Below are 21766 nucleotides of genomic sequence, written 5' to 3' on the forward strand. Positions count from 1 at the left end.
CTATAAAATATTTTATCGTAAAACATGAGTATGAGTCTAGAATGCGTTATAGCGTTGAAATAAACTTGCTCTGCAAACACAACCTTAATGGATGTTTTTTACAATTCTAGTCAAAAATAAAGTTAAAATTATTTGCATATTAAAAGATCCTAAATTAATATTTAAGCGACAAAAGTGCAAAATCGTTGTCAAAACCTGACGAATCGTTATGGAGGTAGCCGGTATTATAAGTGTCAAAAAGTTATTTAATTAAGGAAATAGAGAATAGGGAAAATAAGATTTAAATCTTTTCCAGTAATAAAACTAAATATCAGGTTTTAATTATTCATCAGGCTTTAATTATTAACTATCAGCTTATAGGTCTAGATATCAGGTTTTTAGAATTCTAATCAAAAATAAAGTTAATATTATTTGCCTACTAAAGGATCTAAAATCAATATTTAAGTGACAAAAGTGTAAAATCGTTGTCAAAACCTGACGAATCGTTAGTGAGGTAGCCAGTATTATAAATATCAAAAGTTATTTAGTTATAGAAATTGAGTAAAGGATAAATAAGATTCAAATCTTTTCTAGCAATAAAACAATATATCAGGTTTTAAATATAAAGTATCTGGCTATAGGTCTAGATATCAGGTTTTTAGAATTCTAGTCAAAAATAAAGTAAAAATTACTTGTATATAAAAGGATCTTAAATCAATATGTAAGTGCCAAAAGTGCAAAATCGTGACGAATCGTTATTGAGCTAGCCAGTATTATAAATGTCAAAAATTATTTAATTACAGAAATAGAGAAAAGGTAAAATAATATTGAAATTTTTTTCTAGTAATAAAACTAAATATCAGGTTTTAATTATTAACTATCATGTTATAGGTCTAGATATCACTCACGTTTTTAGAACTCTAGTCAAAAATAAAGTTACAATTATTTACATATTAAAGGATCCTAAATCAGTATTTAAGTGACAAAAGTGCAAAATCGTTGTCAAAATCTGACGAATCGTCGGTAGCCGGTATTATAAATGTCAAAAGTTATTTAATTACAGAAATAGAGAAAAGGTAAAATAATATTTAAATTTTTTCTAGTAATAAAAATAAATATCAGGTTTTAATTATTAACTATCATGTTATAGGTCTAGATATCACTCACGTTTTTAGAACTCTAGTCAAAAATAAAGTTACAATTATTTTCATATTAAAGGATCCTAAGTCAGTATTTAAGTGACAAAAGTGCAAAATCGTTGTCAAAATCTGACGAATCGTCGGTAGCCGGTATTATAAATGTCAAAAGTTATTTAATTACAGAAATAGAGAAAAGGTAAAATAATATTTAAATTTTTTCTAGTAATAAAAATAAATATCAGGTTTTAATTATTAACTATCATGTTATAGGTCTAGATATCACTCACGTTTTTAGAACTCTAGTCAAAAATAAAGTTACAATTATTTTCATATTAAAGGATCCTAAGTCAGTATTTAAGTGACAAAAGTGCAAAATCGTTGTCAAAATCTGACGAATCGTCGGTAGCCGGTATTATAAATGTCAAAAGTTATTTAATTACAGAAATAGAGAAAAGGTAAAATAATATTTACATTTTTTCTAGTAATAAAAATAAATATCAGGTTTTAATTATTAACTATCATGTTATAGGTCTAGATATCACTCACGTTTTTAGAACTCTAGTCAAAAATAAAGTTACAATTATTTTCATATTAATGGATCCTAAATCAGTATTTAAGTGACAAAAGTGCAAAATCGCTGTCAAAATCTGACGAATTGTCGGTAGCCGGTATTATAAATGCCAAAAGTTATTTAATTACAGAAATTCAGGAAACGGAAAATAAGATTCAAAATCTTTCTTGTAAAAAAAACTAGATATCAGGTTTTAAATCTCAAATTCTCGAAAGTGATTCGTCAAGTTTTGATCCCGTTTTTGTTTTCCCTTGCTCGACCCCTAACGTATACACTTTGCACTATCATTTATATAAATTGTACACTTTTTGAACTTTTACTCAGTTACAAAGTTGTATTAAAAACAGAGCTTACGGAACATCCTGTAATTTGAATATATTTTGGTGACATGCCAGTTACGTATATTACGCATGACAAATATTTAAGATCTTTTTTAAGCACCACTTTTAGTTTAGGGGACTGGATGCTATTCTCTTCTCTCTAGAATGTTCGAGAACAAGAGATTCGATCAGGTGAAGGGTGTAATTTGATCGAAGACTATCATTCGCTGTGATTGATAACGAGTATCAAAAGAAGCAGTGTATCGGGTACGACGAGGATAAAAGGTTAATACTCTTTTCTAAGTTCCAGGATTCGCAGATGGGGGGAGGAGCAAACGACTTCAAAACCAAAGAGAATTCTGTGATCTTTTCCATCGTTTTCCAAACGATCTTTATTTATGGCTCTGGATTTGTAATCGGAGCCAAGATATCAGTGATGAGTATCGTTAGCGGGATGAAATTTTAACCGAGTATTCCAAGTTCCGGCTTCAGGGGTGGTTGAGAGGGGCGTTCTTGGAACACTTTCAATTTCTTTTCACCGAACGTTCTCTCGAAGGCCAAGGGGAGCTATCAAAGCAAAACCATTAGAAGAGAGAAAAGGGTTGCAATTCTATTTTCGAACGTCGGAGATTACTGGAAAAGAGATTCTCGAATGATGTCTCCCTCCGCACCTTATGCAACTAAGCCCCTCTCGAAAATAACATTCGGAATTTTTTATTTCATCGTTACTCACAGACAATTGGATTGGAGTAACTTTTAGTAGAGGCAATTCTGAGGATAACTGGCAATTTTGATTCCACGGTAAATAAAAATTGTCCAAATTAAAATGCGTAAAAATCTTTATTAATTGGGAAACGGAATCCATTCTTTATTACCATATACTAATTTACTTATACAATTACAGATAATGTTGAAATCGATTTCGGAAATTTTTTTGTCCATTAATGGTCTTATGACAAATCAAGTTACTTTAACGTAAAAATGGACCCTTAGCAAATTGGGTATAATATAAAAAAACACAACTACTTCCACTTAGTAGGAATAACATTTACCATGACGCAATGCTAAATTCTATGCCACTATCCACATAAATGCCACTATCCACATAAATCAATTATTAATCAAAAATCGAATATCAATTACTTTTCTTTATAATGCAATAAAATCTGGCGAGCAGCTATTTAAACGATCAAACACTTCGTTTGTTTATTTGTGGCTTGAAGTTAGGCTCGCAGAAAATGCCGTTCATGGGTTAAATTTAGTAGGAATAACACAACCTGTGACGTAGGCTATAGTATACCCAATTATTATCTCGTACAAATAAACCAATCCCAAATTATTATTACTTTTTTTTTTGTAAAAACGGCCTCTTCTGGAATTATTTAAATCAAACATTTCACAATATTTTTCATTATAAAAACTAGTAATATAAAAAAAAATTATATTTAAAGTAAATTCCTATTTTGGACAGCAAAGGAAAAAAATTTTTTTAGTTACTTTTTATTAAATAATTGCAATTTTTTCTCCTATTAAAAACTAAAACTGTTTAATTAAATTTAATTACTAAATTAATGTTTGAAAAAACTGTATAAACATCAAATGTCATCCACTACAAGTTTAAGAAAAATGTATTTGCATTTTAATGGATGAATAAAAAGTATTTTATGAACGGTTAAAAATTTGAACAAGATATAGGGAGAATGTGAACTAATACTAGAAATTGAAAAAATGAACTCTTCTTCCTTTTAAAATATGGAAACGATGACAAGTAGCTTATAATTTTAAAACTAAACCTCCTTGAAAAATATACTAAACTAAAACTCTAAGACTCAGCGGCGCGACAGCCCACAGAGGGCCAAAGCCTACTGTGCCCATCTCAGTTTTCTTAACCTTTGGCCTCTGGGGTGCAGGAGCAGATGTTCCGGTTAGGTGGTCAGCAGAACGGGAAACCCCCTGCGTTTAGTTCCAAGCATGCTTGGTACTCATTTATCGACCCACTGAAGGGATGAAAGGCTGAGTCAACCTTGCCCGGCCTGAGGATCGAACCAGGGACCTGTGGCACGACAGCGCGAAGCGCTACCGCATTTTGTGAAAAATATGGTTTTCACAAAAGCAAGATCTGAGCAGAAAAAGCCGATTCTGATATAAATGAATAGATTTTAAACAGATTCACAAAAACAGGAACGTTCTCAAAAAGAATGTAGACTGACCACTATTTTTTGTTGTTGCTATTTCTTACTCTTTCACGAAAGCAGGAAATAAATCTAGAAAATCACTTAATGTTTCTTTTTTTAAATATTTGTAAATGATGCACAGCATTATTAAAATTGTTGAAATCTGTTTTCCACTGCTAGACCAAAGCGCATCTGAGGAAATCTCTGTCCTTAAACGCTATTTACCAGAAAGAATTTGGGCACTTTTGCAAATTGGGGAAACTAGAATTATGGTCTGGGGGTAGGGAGTATGACCTCTCCACATCCCCGTTCGAATACACCATTTTGTATGAGAAAAAACACCTTATTATTACACCATATTCTATGAGAATGTGCTTCATGCATTCCGGCAGAAGTAAAATGTGGATACATACTACTTCTAGTATTACAACCAAGCTGTTGCATTGTCTACCTATAGTGTGGAATATGACGACAAAGTCCGGCAGTGGACTGATCGTTAGACTGACCGTTCCCAGTAGAACACCGAACTCAAGCATCACTGGAGGTGGTCAGTGTGCGGGTGAGTGACCACTTTGTTCAGCCTACAAAGGGACCGAGGGAGTGCGGTATCGGCTCTCCTTAAACTGTTCTACCGTGAAGTGCTCTACTTCGCGCGCAGGTCATCGGGATACCGAAACAGGGGGATTATGCCCACTACAGAAGACCAAAATTGGGATGGCATTTCTTCGAATCATCCTCAGAGATGACCCTCGCCCATTGCCCAAAGTGCAGCTCTAGTGCGACGTAAATCAACAGCAACAACAAAAAGAAATGACAACGAAATAATCAAGTAGAGCATATATATTGATTTGCCAATAACCTTGAACCGAGACGTGCGAGTTCAGGGAACAGAGCGTTCACCTTCCAATGAGGTGCACCGGGTTCGAATCCTCAGCCACGGACGATTGATACGAATTCCTCATCCGATTTGCACGGACCACAGTACTGACGTAAAATATCCTCAGTGGTAGAAGGATCATGGGTTAGAGTCCTTAAGGCTAACCAAGGGAGATTTTCGTGGTTTTCCTGTCTACGTAACGCAAATGGTGGGTTAGTTCCATCAAAAAGTCCTCCACGAAGGAAAATTTATCCCAATAATTGAGTTCCCTTGTCTTCTGGATTGAATTCAAAATGACACGACTACGGAATTGAACATTAGTGGTCGTAAACCCGAAAAATTGTGTCGGCTGTTCAACGACGGTTATAAAATAAATTGTTTTTAGCTGAGCTGTGGTGGCTCAGGTGATGGAGCACTCGCTTCCCATTGAGGTGAACCGGGTTCGAATCCCAGATATCCCCGGTTGATTCAAACTCCGTACCTAGCTCGCGCTGACCATAGTATCGTAAAATAACCTCAGCGATATTCGGATCATGATTAGAGTCCCCTTGATAACCGTGAGAGGTTTTCGTGGTTTTCCTCTCCATGTTACGCAAATGCGAGTTAGTACTATCCAAAAGAATTCTCCATGAAGGCAAATTTCTCCCAATACTTGATATAATAGTTCCCTTGTCTTCTGGATTGGGTTCAAAATGACAAGGTTACGGAGTTAAACATTAGTTGTCGTAAGCCCAAAAAATTGGGTCAGCTGTTCGACGGCGGTTATAAAATTTAATAAAAAAATAAAATATGTTAAAAATATTTTTTTTAGCTTAACCTTTTTAAATTCAAAATAAATAAAAAAAAATGTCTTGTTTGGATTTCTATAATTCATTGCGCATGATAATGATTTGCTGTATTAAATTTTATTCTAACCCAAAAACGATTAGTGTAGAAACATTTTATCTTCACTTCTTTAAAATCAAAATCACAACAAAATAATTTGTTCGAATTTCTATAATTTATTGCGCGCGATAACAATTTACTAAATTAAATTCGTTTCCAACTCAGCTTAAAAAAAAAAAAAAGATTCCGTTTTTTTTCAATACAGATTAACGAAATTGACTTACCTTAAGCTTATTCTACTTCTTCAAATCGATACTTTGAACAAGTCTTAAAATCGATTTTCATCCTTACATCAGTTTAGAATGTTACAGTAATCTAAATGTCTCAGGCGATTTATCAACTAAATTTCTCAGTTTCAGACGATTTCTTCAAAACCTTTCCGCATTTCAGAACATATAATTAATTAGATTGGCTTTAGATGCTTTTGATTATTTCGCGATTATTTACTTTTATGTTAAAGCCCTGTTGTAAGTGGAATAAAAAGAATTTTAATCACTTTCGGCAATCAATCATTCGAGTGGTACTACTTCTTATAATTTTCCTCGCCTTTAATAAGTAAGATCTTATAAAATGTACAAATCAAAACAAACGCAGAGCACTTTATTATTGCACTTTATTATCGCGTTAAATTGGCTAAAAAATTTCTTTATACCATATTACATATTTAAATTCCACCTTCTTCCAGTAAAACAGTCACATTTAAGTGTTAAGTTACACATAACATATTTTTAAAATTGTGATTTTTTTTCATTTTTTAAAATTGAAAAAAGAACAATTGCACGACGGAACAAATTTTTTGTTGCATTTATGAATGTATTTTTTATTAATTCGAAAAGAGTTGCATTTGTAGCTTGTTGTTGCTGTTTCTAATGCTACTTACCACTACCAGCAAGACTGTTGGCTGAAAACAAGCGTTTCTTGTTTTTCAGTGGCTCCATCTATGGCCACACACATCGTCACAGCCCGTTTATAGGGCGAACATATTCATACATCCATTTATTCATCCACCGATTGTAATTTTGACCTGAACCAAAAGACGATCAATCTCCTATTCAGTACTTTAAGAGGTATGATTTACGAGGAAACAAGGAGGACTTTGTGACCCGACATATTTAACGTGCACTCCTTTTTGAGGATATAATCGTGTGCGCTGATGAAGTGGTTATATCTTTTCATTATTTTGCTTTCCGGTTTTTTAAATTTTTTAAAATGACTTTTAAAAATATTTTGTTTCGATAATTTTTCTTTTTTCTCATTAATATTTATTATTTTCTACGTTTTCTCGATATTTTATAACTTATATCTCTCTCTCCCTCTATTTCTCTCTCTCTCTCTCTCTCTCTCTCTCTCTCTCTCTATATATATATATATATATATATATATATATATATATATATATATATATATATATATATATATATATATATATATATATATATATATATATATATATATATATTCTTTATTAACCTGTACATTCAGGCGAGAAAATAAACTAAACTAAAAATATAAAACATAATATAGAAAAAAGTCTGTAGTTTTAAGAACACAACTAATTCCAAATTAGAAATCCCTTCATTTCAATTAGATAAAATCATATACTCTCACAAATGCAACAAAAAATTTATTCCTCAGATTAATTTATATTTTTTTCGTGCAGTAAAAAATGTCCTCAATGCTAATATGCTAATAAAGAAAAAGAAACCTTTTTTGTCCCAGAATTAAAAAGCGCAGTTTGAGAAGTTTCGTTAAAAGTAGTAAACGACTTCGCTACCCCTAACTGGACCCACTAAAAAGGTTGTCTGAACTCTCTAACTACTTTAGATGCAGGATCTCTAGCAAGTATTATTAGCAAGTTAATTAAATGATAATAAGCTATTTAACATTCACTTAATGCTAAATAGGTATTATTAATAAACATTCCAAGGAATGCTATAAGAGAAAAAAATAAATAAAGTACATTTTTATATCGTCTATTGACTTTTTATTCTGCAATGCACCTAATAAGGATGATAAAAAATATCATTCCTTATGAAATGTTTACCAGAAAGCTTATTAAATAAATAAAGTACAACAAATACTTTGGAAGTTGTTGGTGTTGTCAACCTAACAGCCGAATGATTATAACATTGCGAATGTTCATCTTTGTGTTCCAAATGAACATCATTTACTTTACAATAACGTATGATTTGCTGTTCATATTTTCCACATTATCACACAAGCTTCGCTCCATCATCCTTTATCTGTATATTGAAATATGGTAACATCCCGTCCTGGAATTCTCCCGGATTTTAATAACTATTAATCCAATCCCGTTTCCTGGATAAATCGCCTAAAGCCATCAGGAAACAAGACCGTTATGTAATGTTCGAAAAGGGTCCGAATCGAACGTCCTCTCCAACCCCTAGAGTGGGATGGTCACAGACATTAGTGTTAATGGTTTGGACGGAAGCATCATGTCTGGGCTTGCACACTGTTTCCGGAGTGTTTTGCCCAACCCCCCTTTTCGAAGCATCCGGTCTAAATATTTTGAATTTCTCTAATATAATTCTAGAATTTTCTGATGCGCAAGAAGAAGTATCGTTTAATAACGAATTGTAATAAGGTGTTAAACATCCTTCATCGAAATAAAACTAAAGTAACACTGAATTAATAAGTGGTGTTAGGGTTCAACGTTTCCTTATCATAATTAAACTAAGGTAGATTTTAAAAATAAATTGTATTTGAGTTTTTATCTTTCATCAAAATTAAACTAAAGTAACATTTAATTATAAATTGTGCTGCAGTTTTACTTTTGAAACAGAAGTGTCATTTCAGACAAATTTAAATACTCACTGCAGAATTTGCACACTCTCAGTATTATTCATTTTTTGAAGCAAATGATTTTTATACTCTCAGTATTCATGATTTACTGCAAATAGTTTAATTAATAATTTATATAATTAATTATTAAATAATATAATTAATTATTAATTAATATAATTCATTATTAAATAATATAATTAATTATTAAATAATATAATTCATTATTAATTAATATAATTCATTATTAAATAATATAATTAACATTATTCATTAATTAATATAATTAACATTATTCATTAATTAATATTATTCATATATGCTGTAAATAATTTCTAGAGTCTCAGTATTATTCATGATTTAAGTAATGAAAATAATAATGTTCTCAAATGTTTGGAAATTTTCCATATTATAAAAGCTAAGTTTTGGAAATAAAACTCTACTTTAAAAAGAAGAAAGTTAAGAAGAAAAATAAAGGCCGTCAAAATTAAAAATCGTGCTGTATATTTGGTGCCACACACTTTCACGAATTTGCATTTTAAGCTATAATTTTGATCATATTTTATCGTTTTAAACACGCTTATTGGGAAGCTCTGCTTCGTTTGGTTACAATTGTTTTATTCTTTTTATTCTATTCTAGTTTTTTTATTCTAATTTTTAAATATTGCAGTCTCGTGGAAAATTGATAAATAAGCCTACTGTTAATTAAATTCACAGCTTCAGATCGATGGGTGAAAGCATTAATTGGGAAGTAATTGGATACTTGCACGACAAGAAGATTTCCTATACAAACACATGTGACCTATGACGTCAGCACCAGAATCTTTATCAGCAAAATGGCGTATTGAAGTTGAACTAAGTTTCTCTACATAAGTTAGAATGTTAATTAACGATAAGTTATTTAAAAACAGAACCGTATGTATCACATCGAATTAGTTGAAATATAATTCTTTCTCGTTTACTTCTTTTACTTAGATTAATTATATGTTTAGGTATTTTTTTTGTAACCATGATATATTTGTGTTTTGCGTGCCTGGAAACTTCGATTCAAAATTAGTTTGTTTATGTTCCGCATGGTTACGTGCCTGTCTTTGTGTTAAGTCTCTGTGTAACTATACAGTGAAAGAATTGAAATCTTTGAGACAGAATTTAGAATGTGTCAATTAAGATAACTGATACATGACGAACTTGGCTTACTTGAAATAGAATGGAAAGAACAGTGGCTAACGTTAACAAATGCCACGTTTCAGCAACCAATCATGATCGAGATAACCTCACTACGTCACATTCAGGTATCCCATAGTGAACGGTGCTCAATGCTGATCACATAATGACGTTGATCGCAAAATTGAGGATCCTAAACACCTAGGACAACAATGACCAGTTCCTGGGTGGTTGCGTGAATGCTGTTTTATAAAAAAAACGAACAAAGAGAAAAGATTTGTAAAAGAACATATATATAGTGATAGAACCTGGTTGTAATAACCGTGGGAGGTTTTTGTGGTTTTCTTCTCCATGTAACGCAAATGCGAGTTAGTTCCATCAAAAAGTACTCCACGAAGGCAAATTTCTCCCAATACTTGATCCAGGAGTTCCCTCGTCTTCTGGATTGGGTTCAAAATTACAAAGCTACGGAGTTGAATATTAGTAGTCGTAAACCCAAAAAATTGGTTTGGCTGTTCTACGATGGTTATAAAATAAAATGATTCATCTGCAGTTCCACATGAAGTATCAAGACACAATATCTGTGTTGATTCTGTATTTTGATACTGAAGAAGTTCTTTATTATAGAACTGAAACTATAGTATGTCTGCTCATGTGATCTTATTTGTGGCATTTTCCCAATAAACTACTTTTACAGCCCAAGGTTAGTTATTTATTTAAACGATTATTCGATTAGTTATTTATTTGAACTTCATTTCTTTTTCTTAATTCCATTCTTTTTTTCATCTCTCTATCTTTTCTCATTTTCTCTTTTTTTCCCTCTCTTTTTTCCTTTTCACTACTTCTGGGTTCAAAATTATAAGGTGGAATATTGGGTTCAGAATTACAAGGCTACGGAGTTGAACATTAGCAGTCGTGAACCCAAAATTGGGGCGGCCGTTCGACGATGTTTGTAAATATTGTAACTGTTATCATAAAGCCATGACTCACGAACCTGTTTTTGAAGGTAAAAAAAAGTGCTTCCATGTATGCACTTGCAAGCTAAGAAACATACGCGAAAACGTGTAATTTGTTTTAGTTTCTCTTTTATTGTAACGTTAGTCACAAAAATATATTTTAAACGCATGCCATTGCATATTTAGGATGGTATTGCTTACATCTGTATCATCTATACTCGTTGATATGCATTCTAGAGAATGACAATTACTAACTACAGCTTCCAATGTTGTCATTTGAGATGCAGGTCTATCCTTGGGAAACACAAATCCCGGACTAAACTCAAGACCTCCTTCCCTATCGTTTTCGAAATTATGCATATTTACTGTCAATCTTGTCTGGCCGTTACACAGACAATAAGGTACTGCGTTGAGATTTACATTCTTTTATGTATACTACAAACTATTCTAATTATTAACCTATTAACACTTGAGTTTTTTATATGCTGTTACTCAAAAAAACCTCCTATTAAGAAAAGTTGCTATTTGTTTTAGTTGTATGAATATTTTCTTCAGTTAGCTACTACTTGTTTTTTTATAAAGGAATAAAAAAAAATAAAAAAAAGCTGCTGTATGTTTTAACCCATTAACACGTGATTTTTTTATATGCTGTTGCTCAAAAATAGCTCCTATTGAAAAAAGTGGTTATTTGTTTTGGCTATATGAATATTTTCTTCTGTTAGCTACTACTTGTTTTTTTAAAGGGATAAAAAAAAAGCTGCTGTATGTTTTAACCCATTAACACCTGATTTTTTTATATGCTGTTGCTCAAAAAAACCTCCTATTAAGAAAAGTTGCAATTTGTTTTAGCTATATGAACATTTTCTTCAGTTAGCTACTACTTGTTTTTTTAAAGGAATAAAAAGAATAAAAAAACCGCTGTCTGTATTAACCAATTAACACCTGATTTTTTATATGCTGTTGCTCAGAAATAGCTCCTATTAAAAAAAAGTGGTTATTTGTTTTGGCTATATGAATATTTTCTTCTGTTAGCTACTACTTGTTTTCTGAAAAGAATAAAGAAAAAATGCTCGATGCGAAAACAGACCTGTCACGAATAAGAATTCTTGTAATTCGCATGTGTCACGCTAGGTCGAAATGTATTCACTTTACTAACATAATCCCGTAATCTTAGATCAAATATAGATTTAAATACAGAAAAAAATATGAAAGAATGATGACAAGTGCTGCAGTTCAAGTATTATCGTAATCAGAAAACGTAGAAACGTAATCAGGAAAGTACAAAATAATTTTATAAATAAGTAAATAAATGAGTTATCTTGGCGAGGATATCATCCAAGAGATCGAAATGATATAAAATTTCAAATAATAGCTTTTGCATGAAAATATTGATTCATTGTTTTGAAGGCTATTTATTAAACATGAAAATCCCGATACAACCTTAGTTCTGTATATTGTTTTATGCATTGAAGTGACCCAGAAAAACGACGTTGTCACCTCAAAGCATGATCTACAAGACAGGAGTATAGTTTACTAGAGTGATCAATCTACAAGATAGAGGTATAGTTTACTAGAGTGATCAATCTACAAGATAGAGGTATAGTTTACTAGAATGATCAATCTACAAGATAGGGGTATAGTTTACTAGAATGATCAATCTACAAGATAGAGGTATAGTTTACTAGAGTGATCATTATTCGCGAATCGTTAAGCAGAAAGATAAAAAATCCAAGATGCAACCTGGTAAAACAATGCAATGAAAAAAAAAAGCAGAAAATGAATCCAAGTTGCATCGGCATTGTTCCATTGGACAAAAATGTTTTTTCTTTCTTCTTTTTTTTTCTTCAAATTTTACTTTTTCTAACTGATATTCCAGATCATTGAGCTAGCAAGAGAAGAGTAATACAATCTCAATTTTTATATTCATGCTGTATTTCCACTGGTATAAACAATTCATGTGATCTCCTCATACTGTTTGTTTAAAAATCCCAATAAATTAAAATCTGAAGAAGTCTTATTTCATTATTAGTATTCATGTTTTTTTCTTATTATTTAATAACCGTCCGAATTTGGGTTTACGGCTACTAATATTTAACTCCTTAGCCTTGTAATTTTGAACTAATCCAGTTGACAACGAAACTCCTGAATCAGTACCCCCAGAGGTATGATATGTTATGGGAACATGGAGGAGTTTGTAACTCGACAGATTTAACGTGCATCAGTCACCATTTACTACACGGGGAGTCTTCGGCCGGCAGGGATCGAACCCACGATCTCTTGGATATGGGCCCATTGCCCTTCCAACCAGGCTATGTCTTTTTAAAAACAATCTTTACCTAAGTGTTATTACCCATTTTATTTTATTTTATTTTATAACCGTCGTTGAACAGCCGACACAATTTCATGGGTTTACGACTACTTACGTTCAACTCCGTTGCCTTGTAATTTTGAACCAATTCAGAAGACAAGGAAACTCTTGGATCAGTACCCCCAGAGGTATTGATTTGTTGTGGGAACATGGAGGGCTTTGTGACTCGACAGATTTAACGTGCACCAGTCACCATTTACTACACGGGGAGTCTTCGGCCGGTGAGGATCGAACCCTGTTATTACCCATTGGTAAAATGAGTGTTGTTTTAGGTTTGATGGCGTGCGCACGTTATTTAGACGTCATCACACTTTCCAAAAGTAATAGTAAACAGTGCGCATATGTGGTCATTGCTTGCTTTGCTACGGCGACCGCTGCTGTTTGAAAATATTTTCAGAATTTTTTTTTGTCACTTTTAGTTTTAAAATGCAATAAGTGGGTGCGTTTATTTTTGAAATTTGCGACCAGAGATATCTCATAAATCTTTCTTGAGTTGTGAATAAAAGAGAATTTCATCATTTGAACGATATTTTTGTTTTTATTGTTTTAATTAAGAATCGGAAATTCTGACCTATAGTCCAAACTGGATAGTTTTCAATACTAATTCAGGGGAATATCACAAATAAAGAGGGTAAAAAATAAAATAAAAAATTAGACAGCAACCATTTTGTTTAGGGGTAACCTATGATCGCCTTTAAGTGATCACAATTTTTTTCATCATTGAAATGGATAAAAATGTTGAAATGGAAAAACATTTGCGGTATGTTTAGCCATTTTCAATAGAAAAAAAGAATTTCTTTTATTTGATTTATTTGATTAGTTATAAATATGAATTATTTCAATTCATTCATGAATAAACCTTTGCTAGAGTTTTGTTGTTCGTTATATATTTTATTTCTAACGTCAATTCATTATACAACTAATTCGTTATATTTTTTATTACGTGCGAAGCATAATGTCGTTATAATAGAATACCTGAAATATCTCAACTTTGATAAATCGTTAATAAACTCAGTTGAAATTAAGTGTGAAATCGTGCTTTAATAAATAATAACTATTTCCGGTGATGCATTGAAAATCAAAACAATGAAGTTTTAAAATCTGAGAAAACATTTCCATCTCTTTTGAAGCAAAAGGGCCTTTACCTCATAAAAATGATAAACTTGACTGCGCCATTCACGAAATTTCAATTCTGAACTAAAATCCTCTTCAGACTGCGAACAAAACTCTGAGAATATCCGAAATAAATTATTCACTTTAATGCATCGAAATAATTAAAGTTACTCAAATAACTGCGTTGGAAAACTGTTTCAACTGTGAAATTTTGTAACGGTATGATTTAGTAAATGTATGATATAATTTATTTCGTGAATCTTATTTTAATTCAAGTTTTATGAAAGATTAATTTAATTGTATTTTTGTGTAATATATTTTTGTTAGAGATTGATAAAAATATACTAGTGATAAAAATTCGTGATAAAATATTTGTGATGAAAATGATACTGAGATTACTTCATTGCATCGAAATAATTAAAGTTACCCAAATAACTGCTTTGGAAAACAGTTTCAACTGAGAAATTTAGTAACGGTATGATTTAGTAAATGTATGATATAATTTATTTCGTGAATCTTATTTTAATTCAAGTTTTATGAAAGATTAATTTAATTGTATTTTTGTGTGATATATTTTTGTTAGAGATTGATTAAAATATACCATTTATAAAAATTCGTGTAAAATATTTGTGATGAAAATGATACTGAGATTACTTGAATGTGTCGAAATAATTAAAGTTACCCAAATAACTGCTTTGGAAAACAGTTTCAACTGTGAAACTTAGCAACGGTATGATTTAGTAAACGTATGTAATTGTATTTTTTGTGTGATATATTTTTGATAGAGATTGATAAAAATATACTAGTGATAAAAATTCGTGATAAAATATTTGTGATGAAAATGATACTGAGATTACTTCATTGCATCGAAATAATTAAAGTTACTCAAATAACTGCTTTGGAAAACAGTTTCAACTGAGAAATTTAGTAACGGTATAATTTTGTAAATGTATGATATAATTTATTTCGTGAATCTTATTTTAATTCAAGTATTATGAAAAACTAATCTAATTGTATTTTGTGTGTTATATTTTTGTTAGAGAGTGATAAAAATGTACTAGCGATAAATATTCGAGATAAAATATTTGTGATGAAAATGATACTGAGATTTTAAAAGGTAGGGGAGAGTGGGGCCAATTGTAACAGGATACGATTGTAACAGAGCAAAAATTTCGAGTGTCGGGTTCTAGATTTGGTTCCTAGGTGGCTCACAAGGTGTATTTAATAAATCTACATGTACACCCCTGCTGGCAACCATTTTTATGTACTTTTGAAAGAGTTACATCACAAAAGATATTTTCACGCTACGTAAGTACTTTTTTTGGTAGTAGAATATTATATTGTAACAAAGTAATTTTGTTTAAACAAATAAAAATTATTAACCGAATATGTAAGTGCACACCTTAATTAACATTCCAAAAAAAAGATTGGTTTTGTTAATTAACTAGCATTGTTTATAAAAAATGAAGCTGAAATGGCGTCTTGGGGACGATTGTAACAATAAGTAAAGGGACGATTGTAACAGCTTAAAATAAATAATCTTATGTTTACAAACCATTACTTACTTAACTCTTTAAAAACCACCAATAGTTTCCCATATCCTTTATATTATGTTGCATGTGCATTATTTCATTTGTCACCTTTCACAGCATAAATTAAAATTTTTAACCCTTTAAAGTTAAAAGTTTAACCCTTTAGGTTTCTGCTCATTATTATTTTTACTCCTAAAATATCACTACTATTTTGATCAATAAAAAAATATATCACAACTATGATAATATGTATAATTAACTATGTTTTAGTTGAATTTATGAACTGTTACAATTGACCCCGTAAGTGGGGACAATTGTAACAAGCTCACGACTGTCAAAAATTGTTAATAACTAATATAATAACATTTAAAATAAGGTATTTTTTTCTAGTAGAGGATAGTCTACTTTACTCGTCTGTCAATTAATACTAATAATATATTGGATTGTTTGTTAGTTAAAAATAGTTAAGTAAAAAATGTTACAATTGACCCTACCGTTTAAGAAGTTTTAAATTAAATTTTCAGTTTGTCAATAGCTTTCGTGAACAGAAAGCTAATAAATAAATAACAGGTTCTTTTTTATTCAATTGAACAATTTAAATTTTTGTATTATATTTTTGATCGGACTTAAAAAAATATCAAAACTTGTAATAATAATTTTTGTTGAAATGTTTTAATAAAAATGGACGATTTAATAATGTAACACATAAGGAGCATTTTCGACTGTAAATATATGCTCATCAGGAGATAACTACAGACACCATTTATTATAGTCACAATTTATTATAGTTAGTCGCCCTGTGACTGAAGGCGACCGTTGCTAGCTGATAGAGTGCTCGTCTTCCAATGAGGTGATCCGAGTTCGAGTGATGACTGGTCAACCCGGTTCCCATTGACCATGGTGCTGATGTAAAATATCCTTAGTGGTAGACAAATCATGGGTTAGAGTTCCCCTACCGTCAGGCTAACCATGAGAAGTTTTCGTCATTCGAATTTCAGGTAAGTTCCATCCAAAAAGTCCTTCATGAAGGCAAATTTCTTCCAATACTTGATCCAGGAGATCCCTTGTCTTCCGGATTGGGATCAAAATTACATGGTTACAGAGTTCAACATTAGCAGTCACAAATTCAAAAATTAAGTCAGCTGTTCAACGGCGGTTATAAAATACCGTGTTTCGATTTCGGATGTTGTCGATATTAATCACTGTTATTACAAAACAGAAACAAGTTTTATTTTATTTTGCAGTATAACACAGTATTTTACAGTACTTTTAGTAAAATACTTCATCATATTTTTTTTCAAATTCTGTTTTTGGTAGTCTGTTTAGTTTTATTTCCTTCATTTTCAATTATTCTCTTATTTATCCTATAAATTTCTTTGTTTTCCTCTACATATAACGCTAATGCAAGGTAGTTCCGTTAAAAAGTCCTCCGCCAAAAGCGAATTTCTCCCAATACTTTATCCAAGAGTTCTTTTGTCTACAGCATTTCCTAAAAAAATTTCAAGGGTAAGGAGTTGAACATAGGTAGTAATAAAGCCATGATGGCTCAGGGGAGAGAGCGTTCGCCTTCCAATGAGGTGAACCGGGTTCGAATCCCAGCGATGGTGGGTCGATACAAAATACACATCCGGCTTGCCCCAACCACAGTGCTGACGTGAAATATCCTCAGTAGTAGATGGACCCTGGTTCAGAGCAACACCTCCTAGAAAAGAGTAGGCCTCAGCACGGGTTACCATAAATATCCTTTAGTAGTCCAAACGTAATGACATATTTCGTATTTTCAGCCACTGCGCAGCTTAGTACCCCGAACGTAATGACATCTTCCTTATTTTTTATCAACTGCGCAGTTAACTTCGTCACATTGGACTACTAATTTGATCCGTGCTGAGGCCTTCCTTATTCTAGGAGGTGTTGTTCAGAGTCCCCTTGCTGTCATGCTAACCGTGGGAGGTTCTTGTGGTCTTCTTCTCCATGTACCGCAAATTCGAGTTAGTTCCATCCAAAGTCCTCCACGAAGGCAAATTTCTCCTTACACTTGATCCAGGAGTACCTTATCTTCTGGATTGGGTTCAAAATTACAAGACTATGGAGTTGAACATTAGTGGTCGTACACCTCAAAACTGGGTCGGCTGTTCAACGACGGTTATAAAATAAAATAGGTAGTCGTTAACTCAAAATTGGGTCTGCTGTTCAATGACAATTGTAATAATTGTAATTCATTTGACACTGCATAATTATACAAATGTATTCCGTCTACATTCTCTCGTATACGAGTACACTATGAAATGACGCCAAATATATTCGCCAAATCACCTACATTTTATTTCCCTTTGATTTAATGGTCTGATGTCGTGGCGTGGAACGATCAAGCGGTTGTTAGATTGAAAGGAAAGAGAGGAAGGGGTCGCTCATAAAAGACATCCTCTCTGGAAGGGGACATTGTCCGGGATAATACTCAATAGGAACCGGATGTGCACGCACTACGAATATTATCCGGTACGGATACATTTTCATGGGCCTCATAACAGAAATGATATTCATTGTAATCGATTGGATCATTTGGCGGAAGCTATACTTCACTTGTGTGTAGATGGAAAAACCATTTTATTCTTTCCACAAAACTCCCTTCTGGATGGAAGAAAAGGCTTGGCTAACATTTTTCATGCGAAATTAGCTTCATCTTTCTGAAAAGGGATGTTTTTCCTCTTTCAATAGAAAAGAATTTTTCTGGGGGAAACTACATAAAATGAGCCTAGATTGCATCGTCAAAAGACTTGCCGCGATTTCTGGCTTTGATATAAATTAATTATTCAAACTATTCTTCGCAAAATACCGAGTGTTTTTTTGTTCCTGATTATTTATTGCGCTGAATCGCTGGGCTCGTTTAATTTTATAAAATGTTTAATGACTGTTTAAAAGTATGCAAAGTCTTGATAAATTGTTTGGTGGAATGAAAATGTTTGTAAGAGATATCTTTGTTGCTCCGTAGTACGTGAAAGGGGATCCTCATTTATTGCTGCATCAGATAAAAGGGGGAGTTTTTGACAAGTAAAGAGCTTTTAAATTTTGACTGATGCATGCTCGTTGCTCTATTCAGATATTTTATAAAAGTTGTAGCGAAATGAATACTTTTACGAAATTATCCTGTGTGTCATTTATTCTGATGAAATTGTTAGGTATAAAAAGCAGATTTATGCTATCGTAAAGACAAAATTCATCGAGAGTAATAATCTAAATATTTGAACAAACTTAAAGTATGCATTATCAAACTTTTTTTTTTATAGAAAATGCCGTCCCACTGCTAGATTAATAAGCTATGGATTCGTATTATTAATAATCTATTCATTTTACTAGAAGGCATATTGCCCCTCGCTGTTTTCTGACGTTAAATATTGCTATTCAATCTTATATGGTTTGCTTCGCTTGCTACTAAGTTAAGCTCGCTTGAAAAGAGTTTTACAGTAAAATCTTAAAACTTTTAAATCCTTTATTAAAATAATTCACTGCGCAAAACAAATCTATGCATATTACTACAAAGCATATTACCACCTGTTTGAAATGGGTTCTAGAGTGAAATCTTAAAAATTTAAATCAATTATTTAAGTAAATCACTGCACAAAACAAAGACAGGCATATTGCTAGGTAAATAAACTATGAATGCGTATTACTAATAATATAGGCATATTACTAGAAAGCATATTACCACCTGTTTGAAATGGATTCCAGAGAAAAATCTTAAAAATTTAAATCAATTATTTAAATAAATCACTGCACAAAACAAAGAAAGGCATATTGCTAGGTAAATAAACTATGGATGCGTATTGCTAATAATATATGCATATTACTAGAAATCATATTACCACCTGTTTGACATGGGTTCTGGAGTAAAATCATAAAAATGTAAATCAATTATTAAAATAAATCAATTTCACAAAAAAGGTCATATTGCTAGCTAAATAAACTATGGTTGCATATTATTAATAATATATGTATATTACTAGGAAGCATATTACCCCTCACTGTTTCGTGACGTAAAATAAAGCTATGCAATCTTATATGGTTTGCTTCGCTTTATGAAAATTTTCTTTCGTTTCGTTTTTATTTTCAAACTGCCCTTACCTATAAAACAGCCCTCGTGCATTATAGTAGTCGCGAATTTATATTTGAGCGAGGAAAAAAAAAAGGGTATTGAAATCTGTTAAATCACAAGTGGTAAATGAAAGCCGAAACCGGATTTATTGAAATTTGAAAACCGCTCTAAGAAACCGTTTTTCAATGTCTCTCTGTTTCCTCTTACCAACGATAGATCTTGGTGTTTGGTACACTGGCTTCAACCAACAAGAAACTCATAGGCTTACCTCAAAACAGTTCACTCATCTTTTCCCCTTTCCCATCTTTCATTGTAAACAGACAACAAAGAACTTAAACACTTATCTTGTAATCATTCATCCTTTCTTGTATTTGATTTTAAAGTACCAATTGGAATCTCTACAATCATCTTATACTTATTCATCCGTTTTTGCCCTTGCTTCTAAACAACCAACGAATCAATCAGCCTATTCAATTCTATTATTCCAAGCAAACAACGGAAATCTCATAAGCACATTTCATAACTATGCTTCCGTTCTTGGTTTTGATTCTATATTACAGAGGGAAAACTTATGCTCGTTCTTTTATTACCGGTCCCGCAGTGGGCTGACAGTAAAGACACGGTTTACAATAGAACACCGAAGACAAGCATCACTGGCTGCGATTACTAAGCGGGTGGTCGACCATTTTGATCAGCCTACGTGGGGACCGAGGGTGCGCAGTATCGGTCCTCGTTAAACTGTTCTACCGTAAAGTGCCGACTGCACGCTCAGGTTGTCGGGCTATCAAGGCTGAGGAGCTATCCCCTTTGCTGAGGATCAAAATTGTGATGACCTGTCTTTGGATCTTCCTCTGCGATGTTTCCCAGACCGTGGGTCGCCAATAGCTCGAGTGCGACGTAAATAAAATACCTGTCGACTTTTATTACCGTTGGTCCTTTTTTATCTTTGATCCTAAACAGTAAACACAATCTAGAGTCCCTGGCTAAATTATTAGACGCACTATAAGATTCTATGTAAAAATTTAATTATCAGGTGATACTATACAACTTTATTGTTTTTATGCTGCTGAAACCGGTTTGCACTTGTTTACGCTCGTGTATTAATTGGTTGACATTGTAAGGCCACGCGTTAAAAATACATATCAATAGGAAGTATATAAAATATCTCCTGTATAAAATCCCATTACATGTATGTCTAAATATTAAAGTATTGCCAATAAACTCGTGCAAAGCATGTCATTATTAAGAAACTACAGTGCGTCCAATAATTTGATCTAATTATTATAATATACTAATATAACGTTTGATATTATAAATATTCTATATTTATATAATATATCGTCTAATTTAACCCATTGATACACTAACGTAAACAAGCGCAAACATGTTTCAATCGCGTAAAAACAATAAAGCTGTATAGAGTATCACCTGGTAATTAAGATTTCACATAGAATCTTATAGTGAGTCTAATAATTTGACCACGGACTATATAACCATCCATCTATTTTTATTCTATATATATATATATATATATATATATATATATATATATATATATATATATATATATATATATATATATATATATATATATATATATATGTATACATATATATATACATATATATATACATATATATATATATATATATATATATATATATATATATATATATATATATATATATATATGTATACATATATATATACATATATATATACATATATATATATACATATATATATATATATATATATATGTATACATATATATATATATATATATATATATATAT

This window comes from Parasteatoda tepidariorum, chromosome 9, assembly GCF_982258835.1.
Source record: "Parasteatoda tepidariorum strain Cologne lab strain chromosome 9, Ptep-v5.0, whole genome shotgun sequence".
Lineage (NCBI taxonomy): Eukaryota > Metazoa > Arthropoda > Arachnida > Araneae > Theridiidae > Parasteatoda > Parasteatoda tepidariorum.